This window comes from Neofelis nebulosa, chromosome 4 (genome assembly GCF_028018385.1).
Source record: "Neofelis nebulosa isolate mNeoNeb1 chromosome 4, mNeoNeb1.pri, whole genome shotgun sequence".
NCBI classification, from domain to species: domain Eukaryota; kingdom Metazoa; phylum Chordata; class Mammalia; order Carnivora; family Felidae; genus Neofelis; species Neofelis nebulosa.
Genome location: NC_080785.1, coordinates 76,224,919 through 76,244,260, shown reverse-complemented (window position 1 = coordinate 76,244,260; position 19,342 = coordinate 76,224,919).

Below are 19,342 nucleotides of genomic sequence, written 5' to 3'. Positions count from 1 at the left end.
TACTACTATTTTTTGGCAGCAACTTCAACCTTGTTGCCATAGTTGGCTGTACCAATTGACATTCCCACCAACAGTACACAAGGATTCCCTTTTATCCACATCCTGGCCAACACTTATTTCTTATCTTTTTGATAATAATCATTTTAACAGGTGTGAGGTGAGATCTCATGATGATTTTGATTTACATTTCCCTGATAATTAGTGATATTGAGCATCTTTCATATAGCTGATGGCCAGCTATATGTCTTCTTTGAAAAAACATCTATTCATCTATTCAGATTATTTGCCCACTTTTTAATTGTTTCTTTTCTTGCTATTGAGTTGTGTAAGTTCTTCATCTATTTTGGATACTAACCCTTTATCAGATATGTCATTTGCAAATTTTGTCTCCAATCTAGTAGGTTGACTTTTCATTTTGTTGATGATTTCCTTTGCTGTGCAGAAGCTTCTTATTTTAATGTAGTCCCACTTTTTTGTTGCTATTGCCTTTGATTTTGGAGTCAGATCCAAGATATCACTATAAAAATCAAGGTCAAGGAGTTTATCACTTATGTTTTCTTCTAGAAGTTCTATGGTTAGAGGTCTTATATTTCTCTTCAGTGCATTTTGAGTTCATTTTTGTGTATGGTATAAGATAGTGGCCTAGTTTCATTCTTTTGCATGTAGTTGTCCAGTTTTCCCAACACCATTTGTAGAAAGACTACCCTTTTTCCATTCTATATTCTTGCCTCTTTTGTTGTAAAATAATTAACATATATGCATGAATTTATTTCTGGGCTCCCTTTTCTGTTCCATTGAACTATGTGCCTCTTTTTATGCCAACACGATACTATTTTCATTACTGTAGCTTTGCAATGTAGTTTGATATCAGGAAGCATGGTGCCTTCGGTTTTCTCTTCTTAAGATTACTTTGACTATTCAGGGTCTTTTGTGGTTCTAAATCTAATGCAGGATTATTTATGCTATTTGTGAGAAAAAAGGAATCTTGATAGGGACTTTGTCAATTGTTCTGGGTAGCATGGATATTTTAATATTAATTTTTACAATCCATAAGCATACACTATCTTACCATTTTTTGTGTGTCTCTTTTGATCTCTTTCATAAATGCCTTATCATTTTCAGTATACAAGTCTTTCACCCCCATTGGGTAAATGTATCTCAGGTATTTTATTTTTTTGTTACAGTTGCAAATGAGATTGTTTTCCTAATTTCTCTGATAGTTCCTTGCTAGTCTATAGAAATGCAACAGGATTTTGTATATTGAGTTTGTATCATGCAACTATACTGAATTTGTGTATTAGTTCTAATTTTGAGGGATGGAGTCTCTAGGGTTTTCTATGTATAAAATCATGTCAGCTGAAAATAGTAACAGTTTACTTCTTCCTTTCTAACTTGGATGCCTTTTATTTCTTTTTCTTGCCTAATTGTTCTGGCTAATCCTTACAGTACTATGTTGAATGAAAGTGATAAGAGTGGGCATCCTTGTCTTTTTTTCTAATCTTAGAGGAAAAGCCTTCAGCTTCCTACCACTGAGCATCATGTTAGCTGTTAAGTATTTAATAGACTACTCTTCAAGCTGTTATATTCTTTTTCATTCTACCTGACATTCCATATCTCACTGCTCAAAGTTTGGATACATCTAAAAATAGGATTCTTGGGGCGCCTGGGTGGCGCAGTCGGTTAAGCGTCCGACTTCAGCCAGGTCACGATCTCGCGGTCCGTGAGTTCGAGCCCCGCGTCAGGCTCTGGGCTGATGGCTTGGAGCCTGGAGCCTGTTTCCGATTCTGTGTCTCCCTCTCTCTCTGCCCCTCCCCCGTTCATGCTCTGTCTCTCTCTGTCCCAAAAATAAATAAAAAATGTTGAAAAAAAATTTAAAAAAAAATAAATAAATAAATAAAAATAGGATTCTTAATTGCTCCATCAGACAGGGACTTCAGTTATCTGGATTTTCTCTTTATGATTCTGCAATCAAAACTCCGTATTTTGTTTAATTATAAAAACAATTCCTGGATATTCATGCTGTGTGCCAACCATCATGATGAATACTTTTTTACATGTTACTTTATAACATTTAATCCTAATAATAATTTCTAAGGACATATTTTTACAAGTCAGAGAACTGAAGTTCATAGAGGTTTACTGTACAAAGTCAATGTTGTCAGCAAAAAGACCTGGATTGAGAAAATGTACAAGTAATAGAGTTCATAAAAAATCAAACTCGAATCCAAGCTAGTATGTTCTGGGTAGGCAAAAGAAAATTAAGTAAATGAGTAGCAAAAAGGGGACAAACATTTTGGATTTTGGTAGTTTGAGGAGAGAATCATCTAAAGAGGAAAATGTTTATCCACAATGTCTACGTTTAGTTGGGCTGGATTCACCCTTGAGAAAAAGCTGAACAAATGTGTATTTTCAGCACCACTCTAAATAAAGTAGCTTTACTGCTTTCCAAGTTTGACAGCAAAGAGTCCCAGATAAGGGCGTTAGCTAAGAAATAGAGTAAGTAAATAAGGAAAGATTTAGTGCTAGAAGGAAAAAAAGACGAACACTGAACGGATCCGCTTTCACACCTTCTGGAAGGCCAGACAAGACAGTTTTTTGTTGCAAAAACAACAAGCCTAAAAATGCAGACCCTTCCAAGCCTCTATAGGCTAAAGCAGCTTGATGCCCTCCATTCCAAGCTGCTAGCAGACTACAGTTAAGTAAATGCCAAGACTCCAAGTTGTTTCAAAAGTCCCAGAAAATTTTCACTGGAATTTTTTTTTTAAGATTTATTTTTTTTTTTTGAGAGAGTGAGCAAAAGCAGGGAAAAGGCAGAAGTGGGGAGCGATAGGGTGGAGCTGACAGCAGAGAGCCCAATGTGGGGCTCAAACTCAAGAACCATGACAACATGACCTGCACTGAACTTGGACACTCAACTACCTGAATCACCCAGATGCCCCTCACTGTAATTTTAAATAATATGCCACCCAAAATATAAAATCAGTAGTTAAAGGTTAAAATTTATAAAATGCCTACAATGTTTTCAAAATGTTTATCTAATTCTTTCTCAAAGGAGGACTTATGCTTATTTTCTTTAAGAAATAATGTTTTTTAATACACAGTATAGTATTTCATATATAATACATACTAATAGATATTATATACTGATAAATGTATCAATACTAGAGATCATAAAAAAATTTTCAACTTCCTTAATAGTTGTATTAAAAGATTCTATGCCTGTATAGATAATCATTCCACTTTAGAAAATGATTTTCCTTTCCTTTTGACATTTAATACAGTTTAATGTTAATGTCTACTTAACAAATCTATTTTAACATCTTGCCATAGTCCACATTTATCTCTCGCTTCTCACCATAATCCAGACATGTAGCCAAAAATAACTAGCTCTACATAAGCATATGGCCCTATGACTTAACAAAAGGGCAATGTATGTCATCTCTGGCTTTCTCACTAATTTTTGAAGCTTTGGCTTATAAGTGCACAATCTTCTTAACATTGTATTAAGCACAGCCATTAATATTATCTATGTAAAACTAAGCGTCATTTAGACCATCAATCAAATTCATAGGAAAACTTCAACAAGCACAGTCCCTAAAATGAAAAAGCATTTAAGCACCTAATCATGCATGAAGTTCTCAGTGCTGAGAAAATTAATTACACAGCTCTGGGCCCCTGACCTGTAGTCGTTTTACAATCTTAAGCAGACAATGAAATAGAGTCATGTCTATGTAGGGTCATATGGTCAAAAGAAAATAACAGTAATCTCCAAGAACTTTACACAGTCACATGTGGTGATTTCTGGGGGGAGGGGGGTGGAATTTAGGATAAACATCCACAATAAGACACTTCCTTGTTTCCTGTTCAAGAATCAAATAACTCACACCCAATTCACAAGAAATTTCTCTTTTCAACATAATCATGTGATAGATACTACAGAGAAAGGTAACCCGGCCTTGTCTAGTGTGGAGATTTTCCTGTAACCGATGTAGCATCATAAGCGATGATGTCCAGTCTTTCCCAGATTTACCACCAAAACCTCCCACCCTCCAGCCCCAGCATCTCATTCAAGGAATTAATCACTATTGCAATTAATTCATGGATACTTGCTATGTTCCATGTTTAACATCTTTTTCCCCATGATGGACTACAGATTCCATGATCCATATTTGCAAAGTCTAGTACATGGTGGTTCTGTTGATGCTTCTGAAAACAAGGAGGTGAAGGAGGGCTAAAAGAAAAAAGGAGTACTCTAAACATAATACATTAAGTATAATTAATGTAAGAGTCTTAACAAATTTAGCAAATGCTGAATAGCTGCACTAATACATAAGCTCTTTGAAACTGCTACCAAATTTATTCACCTCAAACCACAACCACTGACATCTGTACATTCACTGAGAAAGAATTTAAGACTTAGGAATCCTCAGCCTGCACTTAAACTTTCAAAGGACCCAGAAATTCCTTCAATTCTATCATGTCCAATCTGCATCCATTCATTTATGTGACTCTTCTCCCAGGCTATTGGGCTATGACCTCCTCATTCCCCACTTTCTTGCTAAATTAAAATGATTCACTGTATTAAAAAATCTCCACCGCAGAAACAAAGGACATCTTGCTGGTAGTTGCCATTCTGGCTCTTTATTCACCAGATAATTAATTTCTTAGCCAGGGTTGCATAACATCCCATTGACTCCTCAGGGTCCAGGTGTTCCTTAAACCAGTGCTGCTCAGAATGTGATCCCTGAGCCAGAATCAACATCACTTTAAACTTAGAAATACAAATATTTGTGCCCAACGTCTTGAGTCAGGTTATCTGAAAATGGACATCAAAAATCTGTGTTTTAACAAGCTCTTCATATGATTCTTGTATATGCTCAGCTCTAAGAAGCATGCCCTATACACCTCTGTTGACTGTCCTATAGTATAGACATTGATTCCTCATACTTACAATTATTATTATTACTATTTTAGAAAGAGAACATGTGAGTAGGGGTAAAAGGCACAGAGAAAGAGAATCTTAAGCAGGCTCCACGCTCAGCATGGAGCCCAATGCAGGGCTTGATCCCATGACCCTGGGATCATGCCTGAACTGAAATCAAAAGTCTGATGCTCAATGAAATGAGCCACCTAGGTGCCCCTGTCATACTTTCTTAGGTACAATTTGTTGTTGGAAATATGAAGCAGCTAGTGCAGATATTCCAGCATCTTCTCACCCTTTGGCCCCTGCTCACCAGCTTCCCAGTGGAAGAAGTAATTAAGAGCATGGATTCTAGACTTTAATTGCCAATATTTGATTCCCAGCTCTACTCTTGGGTAGCCATATGACCTCCAGCAACTTATTTAACCTCTCTGTGCCTCAGTTTCCTCATCCATAAAAATGGAGTAATGATGTCACCAGCTAGACCCCAAGACATGACCTTTACTGCCCACCTACTTCTACTCACCAATCTTTGTCTCACATTTTTCCTTAAGCTCTTCTTCCCACTTACCTCTTAATTCAGGCAAATGGAAACCAAAAGCAGCCCTCCAACAATAGTGACTGCCCTGACAGGAACTTCAGTCAGCCCAGACCACCCACAGCAGTTTGAATTCAAACCTCAACGCATGCCTGCACAGAGGGACCATGGAGTGACCTCTGAATGACCAACAATTACCTTTGCTTCATGTTAATACCAAAACCTCTGCCTGAAAAGGAACACAATCCTAATTTACACAATGTATATATAGGTATGTTTCCTTAAGGCACATGATCAACCTTATGCCTGCCTCTACAAAGGAATACAAGGCTTCCCTATCTAAATATTTATCCTAACCCCAAATAAAAGGAACCCAACCACCTTTGCTCAGAGACTCAAGGCTTTGTACGTTATTCATTTTCTCCTGATTTGCTGCATATTTACTTTGTACAATTCCATCTGGTGTATCTGTGACTCACCAAGGAGCAAACTCATGCTAATTCAGTTACAATAATAATATCCTTCTCATACAGTTGTGGAAAGGATTGAATGAGTCCATATATACTTCTTTACAATAAGTGATCCTATTGGATATAGGATCATACACACACACACACATATGTACTTAAGAGCTTAGAAAAATATGTGGCATATAATAAGGGCTATGTTTATTATAATTTAAGGCAAACTGAACTTAGAATATTTATTTTACTATCTGGAGACTGATTATTTTGCCTATCATTTTGCTTCTGGAAAATAAGTCCATGCTCAATGTGTCATGTAAGCTAAATTCTAGTTTCCCATGATGCAGACCAGGGTTAACTCCTTTCAAAGTATTTTCCTAGTTTGAACTGTGGTATAGCAGTATAATGGAAGAATTACACCCAGGCATTTCTTTTTGTTTGTGAATGTATTTCTTAGCAAATGAGTTATAAATACTCCACATATGTCACAAAATGCTGATACAGTGAGACAGAACTGGCTTGTCTAGGTGCCCTCTTCTGAGGGCAGAATATATAAGTTACACTGACCAGTAGTTTCCAAAGAGAAAGGGTAAAGGAAACCTTTACCAGGTTGATTTATGTGCTCGGTAAAATACAAACATGGGTAAGATCCCACTATAATAAACTCCATTGTGCCTATAATTTGATTTTGCTTTAATTAAATTTTGTTAATATGACTATATTGCTGGAAATCCTATCCCTAGCCAGAGGGGCTCAAACTGAAATCTTGCTGAGGGGTAGCCACCCTGGCATGAATTAACAAGTGAAAAGAAGTTTCGAACCCAAGTAGAAAGGAAAAAAGTATAATGAGCTCACCACTCTGTACTCTTCTATTCCAATTACTGCCCAAATCTTTAGTTTGGCTTTAGATGCTGTTTTACTTCCTCTGTAAATGGCTGTGGAGATATGGTTCTGTTTTTTGCTGTTTATTCATTTATTTTTGAGTAATCAGGAGACTTACAGGGTTTAGAGGAAGAAAATTGAATATTGTCAATTTTATCAACATAAAATAATTAGCAACTTTTAAACTCTTGTTTCACCTTTTTTCCAATGCCAACAATGTATTTGGGCATCACTGGCAAACAGACACCAATTATCCAATAGGATCACTTGTTGTCAAGAAGTATTTGGAACAAGAGCAAGACCCTGTTGGTTTAAGTTACATGCCAATACATGGAAGTCTCTTTGTTTTTTGGAATGCTTATTTATGGTGAAATATTTGAAAGACTGATTCATGATATCCAAGTCTATATCTTGAATCTTCTATTTAGGCCCTATTTCATATGAATAAAATTTAGTATCAAACTACGAATTCAATATTGCATATTTGTAAATATACACATTTTATATATACATGTACATACACATATATTTAGGGTAGTTTGAGTCTTTGTTTTGTTTCAAGTTTTTTATTTAAATTCTAGTTAGTTAACATATAGTATATACTGGTTTCACGAGTAGAATTTAGTGATCTATCACTAAACACAACAAGTACCCTTCTTAATCCCCATCATAGAGTAGTTTGATTTTAACAGTTTCCTTTTTTTTAGTTTTAAATTTCATTGATATTATACTGTTACAGTAGATAAGTTTAGTTCTAGTCCATTCTATTAAATCCACACATTTAGCTTAAAGGAACATGTCCTGTTAACTTATAATGTGTTAAATAATATACATATTATTTCCTTTTCACCATTATTTGTGAGTGAAAACTTAATACAAAATGAATGTTAAACAAGAAATTACTTAGTAATGGATAAACATGTAATAGACCATTCATAACCATTAGGAATTATGCTTATGAATATCATGAACCCCAAAGGCAAATTACATGATGAAGATAAAGGAAAAACTAGGATCCAAAATTGTTTATACAGTGAGACTGACAATCAAAAAGAATGTGCGTGAAAGACACAAATACAAAAAGATTAATAATAGCAGAATGATGACTTTTTTGTATTTGAAATTTTATGTAGCCTTTATGACCAAAAAAAATCTTTATTTCATTATAACCCCAAAATGAAAGCATTTCTTGTTTCACCTAGAATCTTACATAAAAACCACCTGAAATGGGTTATAATGGCTTAAATATTTTAATAGAAATTTTCATTACACTAAATGAAATAACAGAGACATTGCCTTAAAAGATCTTTCAATGGTAAGCATATATTTGTGCAGTGTTTTCACAATGGTGTTATACTATGTGATCTCATATAGAATATAGTAGCCTACAATTTATGAGTTATGTTATAAACCATCATGTACATTATGTCTACTTTAAATAAATACTTAGGCAAAATTACTTAGTGTCCTGGGGCGGGGGTAGGGGGGCAGGGGGGAGAACAGTTGATTCAGATGAAATTTTAACGATGTAGTTTAGATCTGCTTGACTATACATTTATATATTAAGTGAACAAAAATATTTTCATCTAAATATTACATACCTTGATTTTCTAAAACAATGCCTTCCACTAAAAATTACTATATTTCTTAGGATACGAATCCTTTCAGTGAAATTTTCCTTTAAAAACAATTGTTTACTGAGTGCAGCAAGAGGTTTTTGTCTTTGATTTTCCTGTGTGATTGAACTCATCAATTTCCATCTCAATATTAACAAATATGGCAATGCTAACAGGATTGTATAGTCTCTCTGTTTACTTTTCCCTTATGACTAGCTTTCATTTTAATAGAAGTATGACAAATGTAATTAACAAAATCGAGCAATTTACTTTCATATAACTCAGTTCTTGAAATAGAAGCCTCTTTCATATAAGAAAGCACCATCATTGGAGAGAACCCTTTGTAAATGCAAATCAATCCAATATTTTTTTCCATGAAACATTGGCACAACCCTATGAAAAAAAGATCGAGGGAGCAAACCTTTCACAGTAATGAATAAACATTTGAATGAGTAATTAATTTCTTAGAATAGAATATTTGGTGTGTTTTAAGATTTTTTTACTTCCTCTCTACACCCAACATGGGGTTAGAAATGACAACCCTGAGATCAAGCATCACGTGCTCTACTGCCTGAGTCAGCCAGGTGTCCCAAATATTTGGTATTTTTAATCAATTATGTTTCAATCTATTACTATGAATGCCATAAAATAGAATTTTTATTGTAGCATTATTTTGTGACAGCAATAAAATAAATGGTAAGTTAAAATGGTCAAAATGAAATGCTAATTTCAATTATGGCAAAGCTTTACTGTGGAGTATTATACGAGCAGCAAAAAAAGAGTAAGTAAATATAATCTATTAACCTAGAAAGATGTCCATAATATATTTTATAATGAAAGTAACCTTTATCTAGTCCATTCTGTTTAACAAAATTCCATTTTATTTTTTTAAACTTATTGAAGTACAGGTCACTAATGCTGGTTACACTTCTGAAAAGTGAAGTTTGAGATGTGGAGAAATGTTCAATTCTCAGCTTTTAGAATTCTCAACTAATGGAATCATAGGCAATTTCTACTTTTTTTGCATTATCTTAATTTTCTAAAATTATAGTTTTCTAACAATGAAATTTATACTCATAAGTGAAAAACCTTAATATAAAATATTCTGAAATTACCTTTAATTATATAATCAAGAAATTATCACAGTAAATAATTTGATTCATTATCTTCTAGTATTTTTTCTTAACTTTTGCCAGTTGTCTCAAACTTCCATAAGCATCAGAACTACTTGGAGGACTTGTTTACACACAGGTTGCTTATCCCGATCCCCAAAGTTTCTGATGCATTAAGTCTGAGGGAGACCCCAAGAATCTGTATTTCTAAGAAGATGCTAGGTGATGCTAATGTTGCTGGTCTGGGCACTACACTTTGAGAACTACTGTTTGATATTTTAGCAATGTTCTGTATTTGACATTTTGAATTATTCCATTAATATTACATTATAAATATTTCCCATGACATTAAAATTTCTTAAAAATGTTTGCATTGTGGGGTGTCTGGGTGGCTCAGTCGGTTAAGTGTCCAACTTTGGCTCAGGTCATGATCTCACGGTTTGTGGTTCAAGCCCCATGTCAGGCTCTGTGCTGACAGCTCAGAGCCTGGAGCCTGCTTCATATTCTGTGTCTCCCTTTCTCTCTGCCCCTTCCCTGCTCATGCTCTATGTCAAAAATAAAAATTAACATTAAAAAATTTTTTAATGTTTACAATGCTTTGTTATTTCGTATGAATAAACAATTTAACCCATCTTTTTCATGTGTTGAATATGTATATTTTATCTATTTTTATTATCAAAAATAATTCTGAAATAATACTTATCATACCAAAATCCCTAATTCCTCTGGGAAATTTTGTGGAAGTGAAATACTGTATCACAGATTATGAACAGTTTAGGGTCTTATGATGTGTTACCAAAGTGTTTACCAGAAAGTTTGTACCGATCTGTAACAGCAGCATATGAGAACATCCAGTACACCATACCTGCAGTAGTAAATCCATAGTTTTGGCTAAAGTTTTCCTCCAAATTGATCTTATTCCATTTAATAAGAGAAATCAAAGTAAGAAATGTTATTCAATTTACAAATAATTTTTATAGTACTTATCAAATCTGTAAAATAATGTCAATACTAATCGCATCACAGATTAAATTTATGAGAAGTTCTTTTAGGCCACTAGCACAGAGGGCAAAACTTGTCTTTTGACATGTGAGAATGTACATCACAAAGAAATCAAGTGAAGAAATATATGGAGCAACTAAAAAACAAATCTTTTTGGCATTTTTTAGACTTTATCCCTCCCACAGTTCTCATGTTTTAAAGTAAAGTTGATGTATGGATATGACCAAGCAGGGAAGTTTCTGAAATACGGAATGGTGCCATCGTACAATAGTTGTCTCCAGAATTTTTTTCCACGTGACTCTTGGCATTGACAGGTTCTCCCTATGTTCTGATTAACAGTGAGTGTCTTCTTTTCCTTCTCTGGAGATTCCTACAGTAAGGAAGAGTCTTTCTATGAATCCCATGGAAGAATAGAAAAAACAGCATTCATAGAACATGTGTTCTTAACTAACTTTAAGAATATTTCAGGATTCAGATCCCCGACAAGTCTCTTTCACTTACTATCTTGTGATTTGGGGCAAATTTACTTCTTGCTGTGCTTCAGTCTCCTCACAGAAAAACGAGTAATTCTCGTACCTTTGGGTTCTTGCCAATATGAAATAAAATATCCTATTTAAAGCACACTGCACATGGTAGGTGCTCAATGAATGGTAGTCCTTATTCTCTTTCATCCACCAGCACTTGGAATACAGTAAGCAGTCAGTGAATGAGTGAGAATGGATAGGTGACTATAGGTATGAATGCATAACTCTACCTGTAATGCAAAATCCAACCTAAGTTCCCAGAGGCTCTGCTTCCAGGCCCTTAGGCCAGGAAGACATAATGTAATATACCATTTTCTCTCAATTATTTACTGTACTCTCACCTGAAACATCTCTGCTCATATCTCTTTCATATGGCACAGCAAAATCCTCCCTCAGAAAAAGGCTGGGGAAGATAAAAAGGGGCCTGAATGTCTGGAAAGAGAAGACTTTCATCAGAAATGCCACCATATTTAACCAGTCTTCTTTCTGGACTAGCAGGATACTTTGTATTGATGCCTTTTGGTGTGAATTCTCTTACTTCCCCAGTAAGTGGCATTTCAAAGCCGACAGCTCCAGCTGTCCACTGTTCCTCCCTCCACTAACTCATGCCCAACAGATGGTGCAAATAGCCTGGCATAGAATCACTGGATCAGTGTTGAGGGAAAAACCTTGCCAGACGGCTGATGGGTTCTTTGAAGTTGTTCATTCTGGCAACAATGCATGGCTAATAGCATAGCCTTGGCCAAACAAAAGGATATAAACTGAAGTTAGAGAAAAAGATTTGGAATATGGGCTTTTCTATCTTTTATGGTATCTGCAATTATTTTCTATTAGTAATATCTTTTTTATTAACATTGTGTGAGGGCTATGTCATTCTCTCACTTCAGATTCCCATTGCCTGAAGTTAAAAAATTCGTTAATACTGCTCAGAGGACAGTGCAAAGAACACTGGGCCGAAGATCACAGCACCCACATCCTACTCTCATTTCCCCCCTTACACTTGCTGGGTATCTTAGCCAAGACAGTGATGTGCTTTGACCATCAGATTTTTCACCTTTTACTTGTTTTTATTTGAGATAGAGAGCACACACGCGAGGTGGTGGTGGAGAGGGGCAGAGAGAGAGTAGAAATCTTAAGCAGGCTCCATATTCAGTGCTCGATCCCACATCCCTGGGATCAGGACCTGAGCCAAAATCAGGTATCAGATGCTCAAGTGACTCAGCTACCCAGGGACCGCATGTTTTCCATCTTTTAAAATAGAGATGAAAATATCTTTCTTGATGTCACATGGTGATTTTGAGAAACATATAAAATGATAAATGTAGAGTGGTTATACAGATTAAGTATTATGTAATACTATTAAGTTTTAATTGTTAAGAACACCATAATGACCCTCCATAAGCAGGTATGAACTCTTAAATGAGCAGAGGTTTACACAGATACATACTCTCACCATCTGAATAGCCACCATAAGACTTAGGGCAGGATGGGAAGACACAGGCATCATGGAACAAGGGACTCTCACCAGCTCTCACTTTCCAGCTTAGCAGCACACCTTAGAACATATTAATTCCATAATCCTTTAACATCTGCTCAAATCTTGAACTGATCTACAAATTCTTGCATAATATGAATAATTTTAGGAAATTAGATGGTATTTGTTTACAACACAAAACCTTTTTAGTTTGTGTTACTATCAAACCAGTCACTACCATCCCAAATAATAGGGTTTAAACCAAGTCTCATAAATATGATACTAGAATCTATAATTAAAGTTACCATTCCCCCCCCCCCGCCCCCAGGAGATCATGGTTTCCAGAATCAGAGATTTTGACCAATTCATTTCTGTATCCTCAACTCTGTTTGAAAGTGAGTCTGAAATGGCCCAGCTATTTGATATGAATATTCAATTCTAAAATAGATCCCTGATAGATTTTCCTACATGAACCTATTTCTAATTGTAGCTCAGTCTGAGAAACAGAATTACTGACATCTCCTATCTCTTCTTTTTAAATCCTATGTGTCTCTGTTTCCCTGAAACATCCTAGAATGTTTTATCTAAGTATTCACAAGCTACAACATCCCAAAATGCATTGAGGTATCTCTTAATTTTAAAGAAGAGAGAAGCATGAATCTGTTTTCTGTTTACCAAGCTAAGTTTCAAAAATCAATTATTAGCTTTTTCTCTTTCTCCTTTTCACTAAAAATTAGTTTGTTGGAGGACAGAACATAGTGAAGTCAAATGCCTATTAACCTGCAACTGATTATTTTCAGTAACTTAGCCAAAATTTCACTTCCTATCTTGTACGTGGTAAGAACTATTATCAAAATATTCTTTTCAAAACTGAAGGAAATGAATTGTTAGCTTTTGTCTTTCAAATGAATTTGCACATAGGCACCATGAGAAGGTTTATTCTGTCCTATAAAAATGGATGAAAAGTTTCCTGAGGCAGCTGTTAAACTGAAAGACAGTTGTATTAAGGATCCATCAAAGTTTGATCCAAAAAACTGGAAGACACTCTAGACATTTTGAACTCTCCCAGGAAATTCACAGTCACAGGGTTTCAAGGAAGCTGCCATCAACGATCTCATTTGCCTCCATCATCAAAGAAGGGATTCTGAGGAAGATGCCCCCAAATTGCAGGCAAAACCCACCTCAGCCATCTGCTGATATCCGTGTACCTGACCTGATACATCTGCAGAATAAAGGTTTCTCCTCTTCCCCATTTCCAATCTTCATGAAAGCCTCTAATTGGCAGAACAGAAACAGAAACAGAAACCAGCAGGCAGTGGGTCCTGGAAGTTTGAGTTCCAGGCTGCACAGGGCGCCCATAAAACAGGAAACCTCACTCACACCCCATCTCATCTCCCTTCTCCATCTTCAGCCAAAGGAGCCAAATCAAAGAACACAAAGTAGCACTAAAGTCTCAAACGTACTGTCTTTTCAGACCCTGACAACACTTGGAAGAGCTCTGCCTTTGCCAGGAAAGAAATCTTCATGAAGAGAATGGAAGAGCATAAAGATTTATTCCTACACTAACCAGCACAATTCCTTTCCTCAAGCACGTGATGCCTTGGTTAGAAATATATAGCTTTTGTCACTTTTAAATGTGTTGAACACCTACTTCATGCCAGGCACTTAGCTTAGGACACCATAAAATTTGTTAAATCCTTCCAACTTGCCTGTGATTATGTTATTATTGTATTTCACAGCTAAGAAAACAGATTCAGAGAAGTTAAGAAGAAATAACTCAAGTCCTATGGCTCTCTAGTATTAGACATAGCCCAGGTATATCTGATTCCAAAGCTTTGACTCTTTCTGCTACACCATGAGGGTGGTAAGGTAGTATATTCTGAGAGTAAATTAATCACTGTAAGAAAATAGATCCTAAAAGAATTCAGAGAGATGAATAAATGGAAGTTCCTATCGCACCAATTTCGCTTGGCCAGGAACCATAATATTATTCTGAATCCGACATTTACAACAATCACACTCATATTTATCTCACAAAATACCCATGTGAGAGCCTAAAAACTCAGGAAACATCAATTCCGTCCCTAAAATATGCAAAGTAAGTTATGTTTAGACTTAGTTTAACTCTTGTTTTTACCCCCAAAGACAACTTAGGATTTATCTCTTTATAACTTTAAGCCTCTCCTGCTATTTAACAGGGATCCACTGACTTGGGGTGTAAAGATTTAAACTTGAATTAAAATGCTTCTCAGGGACTTTAATTAACTATCATCGGTTTGTTGCCACTAAACCAAACCTTCAGGAAAAAAAAAATACTTAAAAACAGTTCAGCAAAGACTGTCCATTCATTGCCGGATGCCATCTGGGAACAATCTTTTGCCCTCAGATTAATGAAGCAAGCTCACGTGTACAAAGAGCATTTTAATTCCCTCTGATATTTTCATTATGGATTTCTTTGTAGCAGAACTCATTTGCAATAATGCATATGTAATTTGGTAAACAGAACTGGAAAATCTGGCAACTTAAAAACACTCCCTTACTAGGAGAAATGCTGAATACACAACAAAGTGAAAGCTAAGACAATCCTATTCCTCAACTTTCTCAATTCTTTGATAACAAAGGTGAACGCTTCAATCTGTTACCAGACTGAAATAGGTAACAATAAGCAACTCAAAATTCAAGAATAAATTTAATGAGAAAGGAATACCAATAAGGTTATCTTATGCTCCCTAAGTATTTTAACAAGTGAAACATGCATTTTAAAATATCCTCCTCTAGATTTTGAATGCTTTGTGGCTTAAAAATAAATCAATATAAGAACTTGTGAAATCACTAGCACAAATATTTCTCTATTTGGAATTTTCCATTTGTAAATATCATGTGCTAATTCTTAGATTAACTGGGTATTGCAGAAAGGCAACAAGGCTGAACCAATGGGAAAGGCCTTTCATAAGATGTGTTCTTTTGAATGATCAAAGTATATAATGAACCACAACATAGGCAACAGTCTAAATCACTATCTTTGAAGTAATAAGTCATGGTATTTGCCCCCTGAAATTGAATTAAAAATTTAAAAATAAAACACAGGAGATAGATGGAGACTTAAAGCAGATTTACTGCTGATAAGGCAGATGAGAGAATGTGGCTTTAAACTTAACCTAAAGGACTTCCCAATACTCCATCTCTCAAGTACTGCACAGTCAGTGATAGAGGGGACTCTAGGCTTTTCCCATCCCTGGGAGTACAGGAGAAAGAACAAGAGCAAATGAAGCCACTCATAAAAATAGAAAGAAAAGGGCTGAGAGAGCTTTTCCCATTCTTTCTCCCCAACCGCAGTGACAAGCAAGTGATGTGTCAGCAAAAAAGTCAGTAGTACTATCCCAGCATAGACCCTTTGCGTGGTAAGGTGACATGCTCTACCTTTAAAGCTACAGTGCAGTAAACATCAACGAGGACATATGGTTTAAAGGTTAATAGTTTGCATTCATCCTCCTTCACTTATTAAACTTATTTGTGTCTTTTCCTGCAAGTAGCATATACAAATAATTTTTGTTTCATTTCTAGACAATATCTATCTTCCATTTTAGTGTATCTCATGGATAATAAAAGCATATAGGCATTTTTCTCTATGAAGTATTTTAACACAGTACCAAGGATGAATGGATGGATGGATGGACATAGATAGAAATGAAAACATAGTATCAATAAAATACTGCATACGGGTTCATCATCTTCGATATTTTAAAAAAACAAAAAGCAGTTATACTCTGAAATACATACTCACAAATCACTTTGAAAATAATTGTTCATGTGGGGGCACCTGGGTAGTTTAGTCGGTTAAGTGTCTAACTCTTGATTTCAGCTCAGGTCGTGATCCTACAATCATGGGATAGAGCCCCCCCCATCAGGCTCTGCACTGATGCAGAGCCTGTCTGGGATTCTCTCTTTCCCTCTCTCTCTTTCCCTCTCTCTCTCCTCCTCCCCAGTGCTCACTCTCTTTCTCTCACTCTCTCTCTCAAAATAAATAAAAATAAAAAATAAAAATAATTGTTTGTCTGAATTATACTGGTTATTTGCTTTTTTTAAGGTGCTTTCTGCATCATAACATACAACCTTAGATGCAGAAGGTGATTTTGTATGTGCTTTGGGTAATGCTATTTCCTCTGTATTTCATTGTCATGAGTTTAGATCATGCAATCACTCTAAGTGGGATCACATGAGACTGATAGCACAGGGATTCAAGTTTTGCATGTGTAAAGATCTAAAATAGTCAGGATTAAATATTGGGGAGGAACTAAAACTAGTTTTAAATTAATAGAATTACCATTACTCTGAGGGCACCTGGGTGGCTCAGTAGGTTAAGGATCCAACTTCAGCTCAGGTCATGATCTCAGGGTTTGTGAGTTCAAGCCCCACACTGGGCTCTCTGCTGACAGCACAGAGCCTGGAGCCTGCTTCACATTCTGTGTCTCCCTCTCTCTCTGCTCCTCTCCCACTTGCATGCTCTGTCTCTCTCTCTAAAATAAATATACATTAAAAAAATAAACTTGTTAAATAAATAAACAAATAAATGTTACCATTACTGTGATAGGAAGAAGGGCTCTATCAGATTAGTCACAGGAAATTCAAAACGAGTTATCTCATCTCCTTAATTATGGTGAGTATTTTAAAATATTCAAAATTAAATTTCAAATGATTATTCAGTGACATCAAATATTCATTATATAATCACTGTTTAATCATTATTCATAGTCACTAATCCATTACAATTCAAATCAAAGTTAAAGGAATATCCTAGACTTACAGTTTAGCCTGTTACATTTTTCAGGGGCCACAGACCCTATTGTGGTCCAAAAAAAATGATCAGAAAAAAATAAAATCAATGTTGGCATTTTCCTGTTTATTTCTTTTACTAACCCTAGAAAGGTGAAGTTACCCTTCACCTGTCACCTTCACCTGAAGAACTGTTACCCAAAATATGCAAATAATGCTTAAAATTCATTACTAAGAAACAACCTGATTAGAAAATGGACTAAAGACTTTAAGACCCACATCACCAAAGAGGATACACAGGTAGAAAATAAGCCTATGAACAGATGCTCCATGTCCTAGATCAGGGAAATACAAATTAAAACAGCAATAGGATAACAGTACACTTTTATGAGAATGGCTAAAATCTTCCACACTGACAACACTAAATGCTAACAAGGATATGGAGCAATAGAAACTCCTATTGTTTGCTGATGGGAATGCAAATATGGCACAACTACTTTGGAAGACAGTTTGTCTTTTCTTAAAAATTAAACGTACTCTTAACATAAGATCCAGCAACCATGCTTCTTGATATTTACCCAAAGGATTTGAGAACTTATGTCCTCACAAAAACCATTTCTAACAGTTTTATTCCTAATTGTCAAAACATGGGAGCAACCAAGATGTTCCACAGTAGGCAAATGCATAAACTGTGGTATATTCCAGACAATGAATCATTATTCAGCATTTAAAAGAAATGAGCTATCAAGCTGTGAAAAGACATGGAGGAAGCTTAAATGCATACTACCAGGTTAAAGAAGACAATCTGAAAAAACTACATACTGTATAATGTCATACATTCTGGAAAAGACAAAACTATGGATATAGTAGAAAGATCAGAAGTCACCAAGGGTTGGGTTCAGTAGAGTAAGAGGAGCACAGAGGATTTTTAGGGCAGTGAAGATACTCTCTTTAATACTATAATGATGGATACATGTCATTATACCAAAGACAAACCCTAAGTAAGATATATATATCTTATATATATTCTGTTTATATATGTATATACATATAGTATATAATTATAACAAATATACAACTCTTATGGGCGATTTAATAATGAGGGGGGTTACATATGTATGGGAGCAGGGAGTTTATGGGAAAATCTGAAACTTCTGCTCAATTTTCTTATAAACCTAAAACTGCTCTAAAAAAATAGAGTCTAAAAAAAGGAGGATGACTCCATTCTCCTTGATGCCGATTCTCCATCAGTCTTAATGGGTGGTGCCTTAGATGGTTTGGGCTACCATAACAGAATGTCATAGACTTAGTGGCTCAAATAACAGAAAGTTATTTCTCACAGGTCTGGAGGCTGGAAAGTCTGCTGTCAGGGTGCCAGCATGGATTATTTTTGATGAGAGCCCTACTTCTGGTTTGTAGATGGCCATCTTCCTGTGTCTTCATAGCATGTCTCTTCATAGCATGTCTCTTCTTGTAAGGGAACTAATCCTATCATGAGGGTTCCATCCTCATGACCCAATTACCTCCCAAAGGCCCCTCTCCAAATACTATAACATGGGGGAGTAGGCTTTGAATATATATATTTTGACAGGACATAAATATGTAGTTCGTGACAAGTGATATTGGAATTCAGCATTTAAGATACTCTTGGTGACTAAATTAACACCAGATGTGTCACAAACAGAGGAAACTAGTTGGTACTCATAGACCCATTTTCATCATTGGCTTCCCCTACAGATAGACAAGTTAGAAAGTGATGCACTGCCCCAATGTTTATAGCAGCACCATCAACAATAGCCAAAGTATGGAAAGAACCCAAATGTCCATCGATGGACAAATGGATAAAGAAGATGTGGTGTATGTATATACAATGGAGTATTACTCGGCAATCAACAACAACAACAAAAAAGGAAATCTTGCCATTTGCAACTACGTGGATGGAACTAGAGGGTATTATGCTAAGCAAAATTAGTCAGTCAGTGAAAGACAAATATCATATGACTTCATTCATATGAGGACTTTAAGAGACAAAACAG